The sequence below is a fragment of the Phalacrocorax carbo genome, chromosome 1 (assembly GCF_963921805.1).
Source record: "Phalacrocorax carbo chromosome 1, bPhaCar2.1, whole genome shotgun sequence".
Classification (NCBI taxonomy): domain Eukaryota; kingdom Metazoa; phylum Chordata; class Aves; order Suliformes; family Phalacrocoracidae; genus Phalacrocorax; species Phalacrocorax carbo.
This window is the reverse complement of record NC_087513.1, coordinates 64,994,315-65,011,733: the sequence shown is the minus strand read 5'-3', so window position 1 is coordinate 65,011,733 and position 17,419 is coordinate 64,994,315. Positions and strand designations below refer to the sequence as shown.

The 17,419-nt window shown below is 39.5% G+C and overlaps 1 protein-coding gene across 10 annotated transcripts in view; it reads left to right on the top strand.

The window, feature by feature from the left end:
* The window catches only part of CHRM2 (cholinergic receptor muscarinic 2), a 105,527-nt gene that overhangs the window by 53,171 nt on the left and 34,937 nt on the right, over nt 1–17,419 (top strand). The window contains exon 1 of one of the 10 annotated variants that reach the window (XM_064457544.1): nt 7,493–7,512. The exons of the other annotated variants lie outside the window; for them this stretch is intronic. The gene's annotated coding sequence lies outside the window, so the exon portion shown is untranslated. Of the gene's footprint in view, nt 1–7,492; nt 7,513–17,419 lie in introns of those variants that run through there. 10 annotated transcript variants of the gene reach the window in all.

Below are 17,419 nucleotides of genomic sequence, written 5' to 3'. Positions count from 1 at the left end.
TAAAATTGAGAGGGAAGAGTTTCCTTCTTCCAATATTCAAGGGCAAGATGCTCAGGCACTGGTATAATTGGATTAAAGCCACAATGGAGTTATACTGATTTATCTGAGCTGGTGATTTTGCCTTGAAAATTTTAAAGGAACACATCCTATTCCTGCTAGATCTCTGATCCGAAAGTGAGGAAGAAATCTGTTCTGCTCTGAAACAGATTTAAGAAGTACTGCCATAAGTTCAGACAAGCAGTGTGTTGAAAACTCTACTCTCCAGGCCTTTGATGTGTTTAATATAATCTTCTGCAGTCACCCTGCACCCCCTCACCTTGTTGCTTTTTCCTTAGATTCTGAAAAGTTAATAACACTGTCAAGACAATCATGCAGTTACTAGACAGTGTCAGTTCCTGTGCCTTTCCCCTACCCTGTTTTACTTTCAGAGCAATTGTACTGTCTATAGACATTGAAGGCTTAGATTAATCTCTCTATTAGAATCATTGTTTGGCCATGAATGAACTGTGTTACCTGAAAGTAATTGAAACTTGGAGAAAGTTGTGGTTGTGAATACAGGAGAACGCTAATGAACTTCTCAACCCATAAGCTCCCAGAAAAGTTATTCTTGTTGAGGGAAAAGCTCACATTTAGATTAGGTTTTGGCTGAAGGTAAGATTGGTGTTTGATTAGTGGAAATAAATGGTTTATCTAAAATGAGAAATGACCTTAATATTAACCTAAAGCTCAGACTAAATCCATTTTCAATTATGAAAAGGTTTGGTTCATGTGTGTGTTTGTCCTTCTGTTATTTATCCATACATGAAAATACCAACGGACCAAAATAAAGACTGTTCTCATCAATTTGGTTCAAAGAAGAGAAGAAATAGGAACTCTCAGAAATATCAAGGAAAGAAGTGATCAAAATTTCAAGGGATGAGGCCAGTGGCATTTCAAATTCTGGTTAAAAAAAAAAAACAACAACTGGAGAGGTATTCAGTAAATTAATTTCTATTGCATTTTGACTCATTGTAACAAAATAAGTGATTTTCATTAGATTTTCAGTAGGATTTGTTTACCAAGGTTCAGAGAAAGTCAATTTCTCTTCAGATGGAATTCTGAACTCTTGGATGCTAATCTAAATTCTGTTAAGCACTCAGAGGGTCACCTACTGCAAATTCAACCCAAAAGCTTCAAAAAATAAAGAAGTCGATTAAATGTTCAAACAGGTCGCCTGCTCTACATGACCCTACTTGAGCAGGAGGGTAGACGAGATGACCTCCAGAGGTCCCTTCCAACCTCAACCATTCTGTCTGTTTTTTAATGCTAGTATCCTAAGATCACCCTGGGATTAAAAAAAAAAAGTAGTAGTATATTTTCTCTTTTATATTCAGATATCAGCACTAAAAATTAAGGAAACTGTAATCCAGCTATCTGGCACCTTCGCTGGTGATGCTTTAATGTGTCTTATGATTTTGTAGGTTAAGCTCATATGTGCATTTGTGTTCTTCTAATTTTGTGTGCAAAGCCTCAAATTTTCATTGTCGAAACACTTATGGATTGTCAAGATACCTACCCAATGTTGGGGTTGCAGGACAGCGGGACTGTAGAGCAGCCTCAGAGTTGCTGAAGCTGCTTGTCCCATCTCTTCTTTGAATCAAACTCCATGAAGGACAGTAGCAGCTCTAGTGCCACCCTTCTACTAACAGCCTTTCCAGGTGATGTAGCTATGCAAGGAGTACATGGACTAGCACCTCAGCCTCTGGTAGTATTTGGCAGTCATTGGTAATTCAGAAGCACTTCAGAGACTGAGGTTTCAGTGGCAGGGGGATATGAGTCTTAACAAATAGCAAAACACACTTCTAGTTCCTCTTTTTTTAGCAGGTTTCAATTATTTTAGGTTACAGCCCTAGGATTTCTGAGTCCAGGAACCTCTCACCCAGGCTGCACGTCAAAATTGCCTTTTAAGCATAGGCAAAACCCAACTACTCGTTTAGGCTCACTGTGTGTTCACAGAGTTTGAGTCCAGCTATATTTACCAGTACGGTGGAGGAAATGTTCAAGGCACAGCAATGATGAATGTCTGAAGACTTTAACTCATATTATCCCTCAGTATAGGTCTAAATATGCCATGCCTGCATTGTGGTGGGGAGATACAGCCACAGATTAACCTTTTCAACTGGTTCTTCTACTGTTATCGAAAAACACGGTAAAATCAGAAACAACTCTTTAACACCAATTTAGTATTAAACAGCAGGCATTCTTTATTCATGGCGCCGGATGCACGGGGGATCGCTCCTCCTAATATGCATGCCTTACACACCTTTCCCATACAATTTATAGATCAAAAATTTACCTATTCATACATATTCATTATTGTCCTTTCTACGGATTGGTACAAACTTGCTCGTTCCATATGTAAATTACTGCGCAGGCTCAGTTGTCCTCTTCCATTGTTCTCTTTTGAGGAGGTGATGTTACTTGGGTCGGTGGTCCATGAGTCGGTGGTCGCGATCTCCCCTTGTTGGAATTACCTTTTACCTACTTGGCTCTTAATCTTGGCAGTCCTGGCCAGTTTTCTCAGTCCACTACACGAAACCACATTTTGTCATCCTTTTCTGACACAAGCACATTGTCTATTGTTTCGTTCACATTAATGATTACCTAGGGACTAAAATACAGATCAAAGAATACACTGATTGGTATACTCCATGTCCCCAGACTTAACGTCCAGTTGGATAGGGCTGTACAAGGAGTATAGCAACATCCATGGTTGGTTAATTCTATTGCTCTGGTTACACTACCACGTATCTCAAAAGCCAAAGCTTGGTAGACAAAACATATCTTAGACGGGCCTAAGCAGCCGTGAAACAAGGTACAGTGGGTTTTATTGACAATATAAAAACCTTCACAGTTGTGATATAGGTAAATGGAGCACAGAATTTGGATAATAAGTGCTCTTCTTCATGAGTATCAATGAGAATAGTGTGTCCTACATCAATCTTATGCCTGCTCTTAGAGATAGCATAGAGATAGCCCCTGCAAGCATTGATGGGTGTACTCATTCATCTTTCATTTCCATGCAAAAGTGTCTGAATTCCCTTGCATGATAGTACCAGTCGCAAATGTGCATCTTTCCTTTGTTAGAGAGCTGTTGACATAGGCTAATTGAAACAAAGACAAATAAGCAGAAAGATTTTGGCAGTCACAAAATTAACAGCAAGTGTGCAAGAACCCATCATTGCAGCACATTTACAGAGAAACAGTGAATTCCATAGGATAATTTAGATGACACCTACCCGAACTGTGTTGTTAAACATTTTCTGGAGTTTGTGTCTATGGATTTTGATATAACTTACAGCCTCTACTGCTCCTACTAGGGTCTCGTTTTAAGAATTCCTTTAAATTGTCGTATCTGAATGAAATATTTCTCATCCTAAGCCAGAGGAAAAGGCAGGGAAAAGATTATGGGCCCAGCTCAAACAAGTGAACACACAGAAGGATCATAAATATTGGTATTTTGTAATGAGACTGTCTTAACTTTAACTTCAGTGTATTTTTTCCTGCTAAAGTATTCAAACTAGAAAAACATATCGATTTTTATGTGCAGAGTCAAATACACAAACATGCACACTACTTACATGTATAGATGCATATATGGTACACACAGACATACTTGAAAGGCAGGTGTGAATGAATTGAGTTATGGGGTATGAAGCCTGGCTCACTACTGTTTTATTTCAGTATTATGCTGTTGTAATATGATTTCTTTTCATGTAGGCATACCAATATAAAAGTGGATTAATGTAGAAAGTGTCTATATGCTGCATGTTGCAGATACAGGGGAAGGCTACAGTGGTAGGTAGTATTTACTTCTGGAGTCTGAATATCTTTATATTGGTCTTAGGTATTCTCTAGGAATTTGGCACCATGATTCCCATGAGTGCACTTGTGGTGCTGACGGGTACTAACAACACATAGCAAAGCAGCAGTTAGTGCTAGGAGGTACTCACTGTACCTAATACTGTGATACTGTAGTCATAGGCTGAGACCATGGGAGCAGCAGACTTTTATTTCCAGTATGGCCTCTGATAAAAGACAGTTCAGGTGCTGAAGTGTGTTGGTCAGAAAAAGGGATCTGCATTGCTCTCCTTATCAGCAAGTTGAGGCATGAAGCACTTCTTTGGGGGCTACAAGAGTTTCCCCTTCTCTTAACATCCCCTGCCATTTACACAGCTGAAAACTCAGGAGCTTAACGGCAAAGAATTTTAATCAACTTCTTAATCCGAATAACTGCTGAAGAGAAACTGTAGTAATAAAGTTAGAGAACAGAACTATCAGGAAAATGAAAACAGGTTTGGTTTTTTTTAAAAAAAAACTTTTTTTTCCACTAGGAGTGGAAAAACAGCTTTGGAGGGAACTATGTTGCATTGACTAGCCCTCCCTTGTGAGATTTTAGCAATTCAATTAGAAGTCTTTACAGTTTTAGCAGCTCATTGTTGAAAATACACCTCTATTCTACAATGCCTGCTGTTGACACATAATATCTGGTTCTGTATAATCAAGATTTCTCTGGGGCTCAGAGGGCAAGTGAGCCCGAGGCTCTCACATCTGCTGAAGAGCACTCGAGATTTTAAAAGTGGAGCAAGGGTATAACCCATGGAGAGAAGCTATGAACACTGACATCTAGTCCCCATATGAGAGAAGAGAAGAGAAGGAAAACAAGCGTGCATGGGAGTTAGAACTCAAGGGACTTGCCCCCAAAGGAGAAGCTGTCTCCTCAGGGCATACTGTTGAGTTTCTGGGGTAAAGAAGTTTCAGTGTTGCTTTTTCAGCTCTTGAAATGTGCTGGATGCAACTGTGAGGAAGTGGGTAAGAAGGAGGCAATGGGGGAGGCTGGGGTTTGGGAATGAAGCTGTTGTCTAATCCAACAGATGGTCTGCTTGCAATGTTTTTCTTCAAGCAAAATCCCATAGAGGAGAACTCAGTTTAAGTCTGAACCATAATAAAAAGGTATTATGAATACCACTCTGATTTTGGGGGGAGAGGGGCGTTACTGGCCTCCTAAGTACCTGGAGCTTTTATCTGTGCTGATAAAACCGACATTTCTCAAGTTGCACAGCATTCAGAGATGTGTTTGTTTTTCACATAGAGTCAGCAAGAAGTGAGGCGCTGGGACTTGAACGGTGAGAGTGTATGAGTTTTTCACTTACTAGCTATGGCAGACCCCTCCATTTCTATTTACTGTTACTTTAATTTTGAAAGCAATAGTTAAATGTCCCAGAAAATCAAAATGGAACCTTATATTTCACCCAGTTTTCACCTGGAAGTCTAGTTAGTTTGAAACAGGCTCCATGTTTGCAAAAACAGGATATGAGAGATGATGAGTAGGAATCAGTCTTTGAATATATGGTAAACATAAAGTCAGAGCCATGTTGCACGGGCAGAGTTTTGCAGAGAATAGCTTACACTGCAGTTGTTAACATTCCTCTGACCCATCCTGGGTTACTATAACCTTCACCAGTTCCCTTAACACAGCTGCAGAATGCGTAAATTTAATCCCATTTACCCCACGCAGTTACAGAAGAACTTTCAGAATTGATATTTGTGAAAGGCCTTTGTATACAAGTGGTTCTCTAAACTGTAATGTATAGCAATATTCTACACAGTCGGCAGTAATAGCAACTAAAACCAAACCACAAAAGCACAGTTGTACTGACTCTTTCCAATTACACAAACAATGAAGGGGGATAGAAACAAACGCTTCTCATATGGAGTTGAGTAACCCAAGAGGATGGAAAGGTGAATGAAAGGCCAACACTAATTTAGAAAATTAAATGGCTTCCTGATGTTATTTCACTCTGCAGTCTGGTAACGTCTGAAAATACAGTAGCTGTAGCCTGCAGCTGGAGGAAAGAAAACCCAAAATCCTAATTATAGTTTTTGCTGTGGCCAAATTCTTCAGTCACATCTGATCTGGTTTCCCTGATCTGATGCCCTCATATTTCATCACAAAAAAATGAAAAATCCCTTTCGACTATCTCAGATGGCTCTGCTGGAGGGCAGCACTCTGGAGTATCCTTGTATGTCACCTGGTACCGTTCATCCCCACTATTAACAATCAGCGTAAACTTGCCACTTCCAGGATGAGTGAGAAGTTGCCTGTCACTTTAGAGTTTTGTACAGGCCAAATTTAGGGAGAAAAAGAAAATTTGGGGACAGGTAAAAAAAAGTTAAAATGTTAAATTTCTGTTTTATTAGAAGGTAGGTGTAATTAAACCAAAACCTGTGAATACATACATATGTAGACTCTGCTGGCATTGGAGACCAACTTATGGGGGAAACATCTTTTTTTTGTTGGCAGACACATACGGCAATGTATTCCCAACCCGCACTATCCGTTTCATGTGGGCACAATATCCAAAACAAGCATTTGTGCCTAAATTAGCTGGCTGTGATCAATGCAGAGAGGTAAGCTCCTCCAGAGAGAGACTCCAAGGAGACCCCTGATTTATGTTGTCAAAGCCACCTCACAGAGGTTCCTCTTTCCCTTGGCTCTAGTGAAAACTGCAGAGAAAAGCCAGCTAATTCACATGACTGACTGAAAGTGAGAGCAATGAATCCCCCTTCTCCCTGTTCATGACTCTCTGCTCATGTATTATTGTAGTTTCTCATGGAACATTGGTAGTGCAGGGTTAACTCAGGTTACCAAAGATGGAGACATGCAATTAAAAGCAATAAAATCTCTGTGTCTTATTGAGTTACAGCTCATCAGCTGATTAGAGGTAACTTGTTAAGCCTCAGTAACTCAATTGCTTCCAGTCATGTGCATGTACCCTTAGAGGCAGCTTGATTCCTCTGGAGCTGGCCTCCCTCAGGCAAACATGGTCATGCTGCAAACATTGAAGCTATGGGGAGACACTGGCTAGTGACACACTCTGTGCAGGGATTAGCAGTGAGTAGCTGAATTCCCCCTTGCTGGTTTGAAAATAAGCATTAGTCAACTTTCAGCCTGGGTCTGTGACAAACCAGCCAATTCAGCCCTGTTGGGGTATGGCAGACTGCACACCAGCTGTTAGCAAGCCTCCACACCCAGATAAGCAGGACACAGGGCACTTCAATTCATCCACCAGCACAGATGCAAAGCACAGCAAAGGTGTCTAAATCATTGCTTAATGCAAGTTAGAGACTGCTCTCTGTGTGCAGGAGTTCAGCCAGGAGCAATGCTGGAGTTATACCTTATGCTAACACCTCACTGAGGACAAGCCCTCCTCACAGAAAGATTAAACTGCAGTGACACACAGGCTCTTAACACTTGAAAGAGAACACCCACAGAATTTTTAATGTCCTTTAATTCACACCATCAACTGATTCGGTTTGCCTTAGCTGCACATCCCCAGGTAGTCAAGCCTGCAGTGAGGATTAGTGCACCACAAGCTACCTGCCTGCAGTGGCAAAGATGAGATGAAGCCCCCTTGAAATCTGAAAGTTGGCATGTATTTTGCCACAGAACTCTCATCCAAATAAACCAAGGTAATTCAAATAAGCCAAGGTAATTGGAACATTTAATTTTATCAACTTTCTCTGTTTGTTGTTGTTAAAAAACCTGTTGTAGTTCCACAGATGTTTACCTGCACTCAAAACCAAGATTTTTGGTTCCTATTACCAGGGTATTAGGTTCCGTTTCCACATCAAAACAAGATTTTCTCCTCCGTTATTTCCCCTAGTATTAAATGAACAGCAACAGCAAATAAAGACAGCGCTATCATAATCTATGAAAAGTATTTTAATTAAAACAAAAACTAGACACAGTTAAGAAAATGTGTTAAGCAGGGTGCCAGCAATAATCCTTGTCCCAAATTTATTAAATGAAATCAGTTGAATTTCTGAGTTCAGGCAGAAAGAGGTGATATCTTTCTAAAATGCACATCTTTTCAAAACACCTTTTCTGTTGAACACTGTAGGAAGAGTGCTTGCATGGATGTTCTCTATGCCTTCAGTGAACTACATAAGAGTAATCTCTAAGATGATTTTTCAATTTTTTTCTGTTAGAAAATAAATAGAAATAAGAGAGAAGAGAGAAATCTAAAAAATTTTGACTGAAACTTTTCTTTACAAATTTAAAGTATCAAATAAACAAAAAAAATAAAACCACAAAAAAACCCCCAGGGTGTTTTGTCTGTGACAACAGTTATAGGATATTTCAAGTAGATCATTTTAAACAAAACTTTTTTTTAATCCTAAAAAAATGCCAACACTGATGTTTCCAGTTGTCAGAAGTATTGCAGATAGTTTTGAATATCACACACATCAGCCTTTCAAGCTTAATAGTCTTTTTGATTAGGAGAGTAAACGTTTTGCAGTCCAGTGTTTCCAAATTGAGATTGTTTTCCACTTTCTTTTATGTGAAAATAGTTGAGATGTCAAAATCTCATCCATGTGGGTTGAAAACAAAATATTAATACTTCCTACAGGAAGAAAATTAAATTTTTCACATTTCTCTGACTGAGAAGCTATTCAGACCGATGTATATTTTTATAGCATGCTGGCTTTGAAGTATCTGAATATAGTCGTGTCCTGTTAAGACTTGGTTTATGTCTGTGTAAGCACTCTTCACCTCCACCCTTTAGCTCTCCTCAGAGCCCACACTCTCAAGGAAAAAATTTTCTCAAAGAGATAATAAGACAACAGAAATAATATAACGCCAAACCTCAGTATAAGATCCAACCAATAAATGGACTACTACCTGGATTAGTTGCTCTTAATTAGTTGCAATTATTAACAGACTAAAGAAGTCAATAGGCTAAAGGGAAATGTTGAGTTGGCAAAATTAGCTGATGGCAGTGGTTAGGTTAGCCAAGATAGATTAAGGAGGGTTCCAAAGTACTTGTAAGGAATTACATTACATACTGAGGTGATAAATATGGACACACCTGAGACTGTCCATGTCTCGTGGTTTAACCCAGCAGGCAGCTAAACACCACACAGCCACTTGCTTACTGCCCCCCCAATGGGACAGGGGAGAGAATCAGAAAGGCAAAAGAGAACTCATGGTTTGAGATAAGGATAGTTTAATAATAATGATAATGATGGCAATGTAATGAAAAGGGAAAAAATGCGACAGAGAGAGAGAGAGAGAGAAAAACAAAACCCAGGGGAAAAAAAGCGATGCAACCACCTGCCAACCAATGCCCAGCCGGTCCCTGAGCAGCAACTATTGCCCCTCTCACCAACTCCCCACAGTTTATATACTGAGCATGATATCATATGATATGGAATATCCCTTTGGCCAATTTAGGTCAGCTGTCCTGGCTATGAACCCTCCCAGCTTCTTGTGCACCTGACAGAGCATGGGAAGCTGAAAAGTCCTTGATTTAGTACAAAAACTGCTCAACAACAACTAAAACATCAGTGTGTTATCAATATTACTCTCAGGCTAAATCCAAAACACAGCACTATACCAGCTACTATGAAGAGAATTAACTCTATCCCACCTGAGACCAGGACACCATGTACATTGATAGGCTTTGAAATCAAAGTAATCTTTCTAGGGAAAGAAAATAACAGTTAAGGACCTTTAGTTAATCAGAAACAAAACACTGATTAGAGAGGAACTGAATAAAATGAATGTAAGGTGTCTCATCGATAGTAGTTTCAGCCCTCTTGTCTCTGGTTTCAGTAGTCTTGTCTTTAAGAAAGAAAAGACAGAAATGGGAAGGTCTAAAGGCACTAAGGGAACACACCAGTATAAGAAGGATTTGGAGAGGCTGGGAGAGTCTACTCTGAAAAGAAAAGAGTTGTATCAATCATGATAGAGTTATTAAAACAAATGAATTGCATAAAGAAGGCCAAATAGAAATGTCTGTTTACCTTAAGTTCAATAATACAGGATGCATTAATAGGCAACAAATGTTCAACAGGGGAAAAGAAATACAGTTTCATGCAACATTTAATTAAATTAGAGCTTCTCACTGCAGAGAAATTGTACTGACACTAAAAGCTTAGCAAGCTTTAAAAAAAGAAGATTGTGTTTGTATGAATTTCATGAAGTATCCATTCCTGTGTTTTGGAAATTGGTTGATTACAGAAGACACATTATTGCTGAATGAGGTACATGGCTGGAAGCCTGGGGCTCGATGCCATCACCAGTAAAGTATGTGTAGACCTTTTAGGATGTGAAGAATTTCAAGCCCCTGTCCTGCTATGATCCCACTACTATAAATGTCAAGAGGACTTTGTTATTGACTTTAAATGGTAACAGAATAAACCAAATTCTAGGCACTTTTTGGAAATCCCTTCTTTAATGCTCACTCTGAGACATTTGATGGCAACCAAAGTGGCAGACAAGCTATTGACCTTTTCCAGCATGCACCAAAGACCATCTAAATACTTTACTTCTCATCTTTCAATAGAATCCACCTCAGCAGTATGAGGACTCTCCAGTCTATAACATTAACTGAGAATAAAAAAAACAGAATTGCTTATACGGTTTACCCCAGTTTGTCATCAGTGATCCTCTGGCACACCTCCTACAGTGACATACTGTTACAAGATAAGCCACCAGTAACAAATTAGTGCTGACACATAAACGTAATACTGGGTTTGCACTGGAGACAAAATAATTTTAACAACTGTTATCAAGCTCTTATCAAGTGTTTATACAACATAAAAATAATATAATGAAAACCATTAAAAATTTAAAAATAAATAAAAGTACCCACAGAAGCAGAATTCGAACAGTCTGATGATGAACAACCCTCTTTTGCAATACGTCCTGTTTTATCTTACACAGGTTTACAAGGCCCCCACTAACAAAACTATTGAAACACAGTGGAAAAAATCCCTCTGACTTAAGTAAGCTGGGATTCAGCTCCAGAAATAAATTTAATTTATGACATAACCTTTTTCTTTGATCAGAAAGCCAGTTTTCTATGTCCCTTATCAATCCCAGGTGCCATTCATTTGCATCTCTAGATGCTTATCTTTACAAATATAGATTGGGGAAGCTAGGGAGAAATGCCTGGAGAACATCTACTAGTTAGGAGAACATCTACCAATGGAAAGTGTTGCTGCAATGAGCTGATATGTGTCCAGAGGTACTGCATACTACTGTCCTATATTAAATTTGCATAAAGAAAAGAATCAATGAAACATGAGATCTGTCCCATCATCTCCTCCATAATACTTACTGTTTTCTAGGAAGTTTTTCTTCTCCAAACCTGGCCTCAAGCAGGGAATTGCTGTCCTAAAGGTCTGTGGTGTTCTGCCACACTTTGTTCTTATGCTTGTTTCTATCTTGTTTCTCTTTCTTCTCAGCTTCTGGAAGTCCAGTCTTTGGACCCAAGTGCAATATTCAATAGTAAATAAATTTAGACTTGGAAAAATTCCCCAAGTGAAAGTGGTGAAGGAATAGCACTTTTATCTCCTGTGATATAGTTCTGACAAAGTATAATTAAAATATTTTCATGCTGGCTTGCCTGCTCTGTCTGCCTTTCATGAATGATGAAGTCTATCAAGCTATTATTTATCTCCACATTGTGTGAGGAAGGATTAAGCCACTGAAGTGTTCAGTATCAGTAAATGATCTGGAACTCCATAAAAACATCAATTATTATGCCGTTAAAAATGTCTTAGTGCTTTCTGAAGGAGCTGGAGTTTTGTCTTCATTCCTCTGGTGATGGAGTGTGGGGATAACTGTCTCCAGAGACAGAGGCTGCATGTACAACTAAAATGTAAGCTATGGGACTGTGCAGAAGAGAGGGGATTTTCTCAGTTATTTAAGCAGATATACTGGGAAAAAAATGGAACCTAAGTCAGTGTAGAAAAAGGTGTCCTACTCAGATCTCTGAAAAGATGGGCTTCTCTGGCTGAGCCCCTCCATTTTGGGCTGACAGAACTTAATGGGACTATGTCCTGGGCCACATAATCTCTGAGATTTTTTGATGGAGCAACCAGAAAGGATTGTAAATATTTTGAATGTAGTGGTGCCTTGCTGACTGGTAGGCAGCCTGGAAACCTCCTGACCGGGAATGGAGCCCTGCTCAAATCCATATTGTCAGGATTTTTAGCTGGTAGGGCTCTACTAGCTTCAATGCAGCTCTGCCTATTTACAGCTAAAGAACATCTGAAATATTAAGCAAGTAGACATGTCACTAACTTCTCTTTACAGGCTCTGATGTCACTGCATCACGGCTCTCAGACCTGGTAGCACAGGAATAGCACTTCATATATAACTAGGGATATACCACAGTCTTCACCTTTAAGACTCTCCACCATTCCCAAAGCCTTTTCCCTGAGAATAAGAACAGTTTGAACTAAAACACAAAATGCATTTGTATTTGGTAGGAATTTCGTAGCCTCAATGTCATTATACAATAAAAAAAAAAAGCAGCTATTGACCTTAAATTGCACAACAAAATAACAGAGGACATCTTAAAATTAATTCTAACTAATTAAAAGCATTACTCAGTTTATGAATGATTCATGATTCATATTGCTCAAGTTGCCAAACAGTACCTCAAATTATAGATGGAGCACATCCTTTCACCACTATTAATAATTGCAATTATGTCAGTGTAAGTACTTTCAGCTACAAAAGCCAATATGTTATCCCTGCAAGCCTTCCTGCCTCATCCTCAGAGTAAGACTAAGGTAATGTCCCTAGAGCACAGAAGGGTGCTGTGGGAGAGTACATTTTTTTCAAGGGAATGACATCTATGGGAGATCTAATGATCTGATGGAGGCTGAAAGGTGTGCATGTTCAGGGGTGATCTCAGCACACTCTGTGCTAGCCAAACAGTGTTGGACCATAGGAATGTAGGACTTGCCCAGTGAGTTTTTAATCCTCTTTCTGCTGGTGTCTGATAGTGCTTCAAATAAGCGTATCAAAGATATCAGAAGCTCCTAAGCAAGTACCGGGATGAATAGCTGTTACCAGGAATTAAACAAAAATCTGTGTAAATCAGACTGCACAAAAATTATCCTAATCTGAAATCCAGTCACAGGTGAGTTAGAAGACCAGTCTGGCACCCCTCCCTGCACCTTGCAACCTTGTATTATGAACATTTTACATAGACTTGTTATGAACATGTATGTGCCATCCTTTTTAAATGCTGATGAGTCTGTTATCACAAACCTCTCCTGCGGCAGTGACCTCTGCAGCTATATGAGCAGTACATGAAAAACCCTCTCCTTGTACCAGATTTGTATCTGTGGAGTTTCAAATATCTTTGAAGTTACCTTAATTGAGAGGGATGAGGCAAAATGAGTATATCCAGTTTAACCTCTGATACTAAGTGCCTTTCATGTGATCACTGAATCTCCTCCTAATTTTTTCTCCAACGTAGACAGTGGCAGCCTCTGTAGGTCAACTAAATAAACTTTGGTAGAGGCAGAAGAGGTGCCAGACATTTTGATCTGAAATGTTCAGAGAGAAGAATCTTAACTCAGTTATTATATAACTTGGAAAGTGTTGCTTAGAGTACTTAGTGGTAAACACTGGAATGACGCTTTTCTTTCCCTTGCAGTTAAATTGTTTATTTATTTATTTACTCACTTACTGGTCGAACAATGGGGAGTATTTAAGCTAACTTTTGAGATAATGAAAACCATAATTAAAACAGGATATGAAGAGAGGAATGTAAGTTGTGCTCACATCTTTTATAGCAGGGAATTTTTCATGGCTCAACAGAAAAACAAGGAGCAGGAAAGCTCCTTCTATAGTAAAGAGCAAAATGTCTCTGCCTGCCTTAGTGCCAGGATTTGAAGGTGTAAATATTATGGAGTTGTAGAAGCTTCAGGATTTGAGATTAGCTAGATGGTTTGATTCGGGTTTCTGAAATATATTAACCAGAAAGTTTTATTGTCATTTTAAGTTTAGTTCCATTGAGTGCTAAAAATCAAGGCACTCTTTCTTCATGTTGAAAGATTGAAGAGGGCGAAGTCACTTTGCTGCTGATCGAAATAGATGCTGAACTGCCATCATGGCTGCCATCGCTACATTCACTGACCTTTTGCCTCAGTTTAACTCAGGGTGAGAAACTGAGCAACTGCTTTCATAGAAATTTCCACTATTATCTTCTACAGCAAAGTGCTTGAATTTTTGTCATTTCTTTGTTCCCTCTCCCCTTACAAAACACACAAATATATCATTCTCACTCCCAGGTGAATGTTACCACACTAGTGGAGTACTAGGTAAATTTACACTGCTTAGTTTAGTAGTAGGTAAACTCCATTTTGCTGTATCTACACTCAGTTACGTTACCACTGCACACTGCTTAGGCTATACTATAGCTTTTATTCCCCACCCAGAATCCCTCTGCTATTGTGATGGCATCTCAAATAAATGATGCATAGCTGCCTGATATGCCAAGGCAATACATTTGAGGAATGTCAAGTTGCAGTCATCTACTCCATGGCAACAAAACAAAAAGTCAGGAGAATAAATTATGGGGGAACCCTTGCAATTTTATGACATGGTTTATTTGCCATGAGCTGGCCACTGCTGGGTCTCTCCAACCCCAAGAGAGCTCAGGTGCTTGCGGATTTGACTTGTAACCCAGCACAAGATGAACGGACAGCATTAGAGAAAAGACACTTGCAGCTGAATATAATAAAAAGCATCCCACAAGGAAGGCTGGCTGGTCAACTTTATTGCCACGCTGTTTACTCCACTTATTTCAAGGTATTTATAACATACTTGATTGACTGTCATTTTTCTCCAGATGAGGTTGCACAATAAGTCATGGAGGGGAGATGAGACAAAGATGAGAAGTTGAAACACTCCCTGGGATTAAACTGGGTAACAGACACAACTAAATGGCACAGTTCATTCTTTGGCATGGTAAGGATTCATGCTTCACATCCCTGGGCGTCCAGCTGATGTGCTTGGGTTAGGAGCCTAAGAGAGAGCAGAGAGAAAGATTTCAGGAGGCTAATTCAAAGCTCTGAAGAGCCAAATCACTGTGAAAGAACCTTTCTGTCTTTGCTCACTGCAGACCTAAAGATTAGACTGCTAACTTAGGTAACACAATTAAACATCAACTGCTACAGGTATGAAAACTCCTCCATGCTGCATTTGTTCTGCAACAATTAACTAGTAAACCACTAACCATCCCTAGCAGCCAGGTATTGAACTGCATTCTGGCACAGCAAGGCCCTTACACTTCTGTCATGATACCATTCCACCTGCATGGCTTTTATTCCTATCCATGGACAAGGCCTTTCTCCTAATTTATCCCCTCTCTGACTTTTGCATTTTCTCACTCTTTATTTCTTCACTTCATACAACTGAGTCGCATAATCCTATGGTGGAGAATCCTGAGTAGGCTCATGAAATTTCAGAAAAGGCAGCTGCTCGTTTCTCACCCTTTGCAAGGCTGAAATTGTCAGTAAAGGTTGTTGTCATCACCATTACAGTCAATGCAGAAGTGACTTTAAAGCATGAAGGTAGCAGGCTCGGTCCTGCTTGCCAACAGAGATTAAATGTCCTCTAAACTAACATACATCACACATATCACTTGCAATATCCTGCCCTGTATTTTCCTTTCTATTTCCAGATAGATTTGAAAGTAATTTTAATTGCAGTTTTTAAAGCTCTGTATACAGTTCTGACAAATAAGAAAAGCAAGTCGACAAGACTAGGTGAGCTGATCAGATCGGGCTAGAGTTCAGAAGCCTTAGATGCTTGTCAGCGGCTTTTCAAAGGTCAAACCCCCTATTACACATTATTCCCTTATCAATCTGTTTCGAGTTTTATCCTGGAAATGTCTCATAAGCCAATGCATGCCATTGACAGTAATAGTGAACACAAGTTATCACTAATTGGGTTTTTCTGAAGACAGGCATTACCCCATTGCTGAAAAATACGACTTCTGTATGTAAGCACGTAATGAACACAGCACATCACAATTTCCTGGGACAATCCAGAATGGACTCTTGCCTGTTGACCCTAAAGTCCACGACACTGAAAAAAATTGGACTGAAATGACTGAAAAACTCTGTTGTGGTGGCTTGTGTCACTTGGAAATGTGCTAAACAGAACTACCCTGCCCGTTCTTGTGCACAGTATATCATCATCAGTATTGTCATGAAAACAGAAACTGTTAGGGGTGTCAGCCTTGCATCTTTTTCCTTTTCCTCACTGGGTTTCTGATGCAGCTTCTGTTCTTTCTAAATTTACTGTTACACTGGTTCCAATAACCAAAACAGGCCAATCTGTGTAACAGTCACCTAAGGCTGCTAAAAAAGTACCTGGAAGAAGGCAGTTCAGCCCCTTCTTTTCAGGCATATCTTTGCTCACATTCTTGGGTGCTCTACTGTCAAGAAGCAATATGAATACTAAATAACAGCTCTTCAGTACACAGTTTTGGCCACTCAAACACTAGGGGGTTCAGAAAACCAGAGAAGTGTTTATTTGTGAGGTGAAAGAATGAGTGTTGCTATTAACTGGGATATTTTTTGCAGAAAGCTGCTCAGAGTCCTATTGAATATTACCATATATGCCAAGAAATAATTAAAAAAATGCTATTATGGGCACCCATACTTTGACTTCTTTTACAAGATTCAAATTAACTACCATAATATACATTTTCTTGCAAGGAATATGATAACTGTAACTTACTTTAAAGCTGTGAGCTTCTCCATTTAAGGTATACTTTAAAGTGGTATTACAAGATTTTATAATGTTGTTAAGGAATGAAATAAACTGAGTGTCATAAAGGAGATTTTAGGCCACAATCAAATACTTTTAGAATTTGTACCATGAAGTGATGTTCATCTCGAGCACTTCTTGAGACCCTGAAAATATATAAGTGAATAAGCATAGGAAGAATAGAATCTGTGGTTGTCATACACTGTTCAGGGTAAAGAGCACTTCAGAGAGGCAATCTGCTTCAAATCCTCCTAACATATCAAGTGACAGAGAATGTGAACGCTAGACAATGAAATTGTTGAGGAATATCAGCTGGTAGACTCCCAGCAGTCTGGCAGACTGCTGAGTAACAGCAGAAGAGCAAGCCATGGTAGGGCTCCTGCTCACACAATACCTGAAAGGCTGGAAGAGGGGTAAGGAGGAAATAACCAAGTAGTTTCCTACTAGGCATCCATCAATTGACATGACAAAGATCCAAGGGAGTGGGTCAGTGATCAGAGAACACTACTTGCACTGCTGAACATTGCTGCCATGTGCTTGCAACTGCGGGGTTACAGGTGATAGATTCCTTCAGATATATGGTGCCTCAGTTTACTTGTTTCAAAAACAGGTGGAAAGAGTGTTTGAATAGGGCTGGCATGAGCTGAGAGCTCAACAAACTGGGGACACAGTATCATTTTGTAAAAAGCTACCTTAGCTCACTGGGGCACTACCAATGGTGAAGGACTGGAACTGGAAACAGCTTTGAGCTGTTACAAGTGACCAACTGCAGCACCTGCTGTTAGAGTC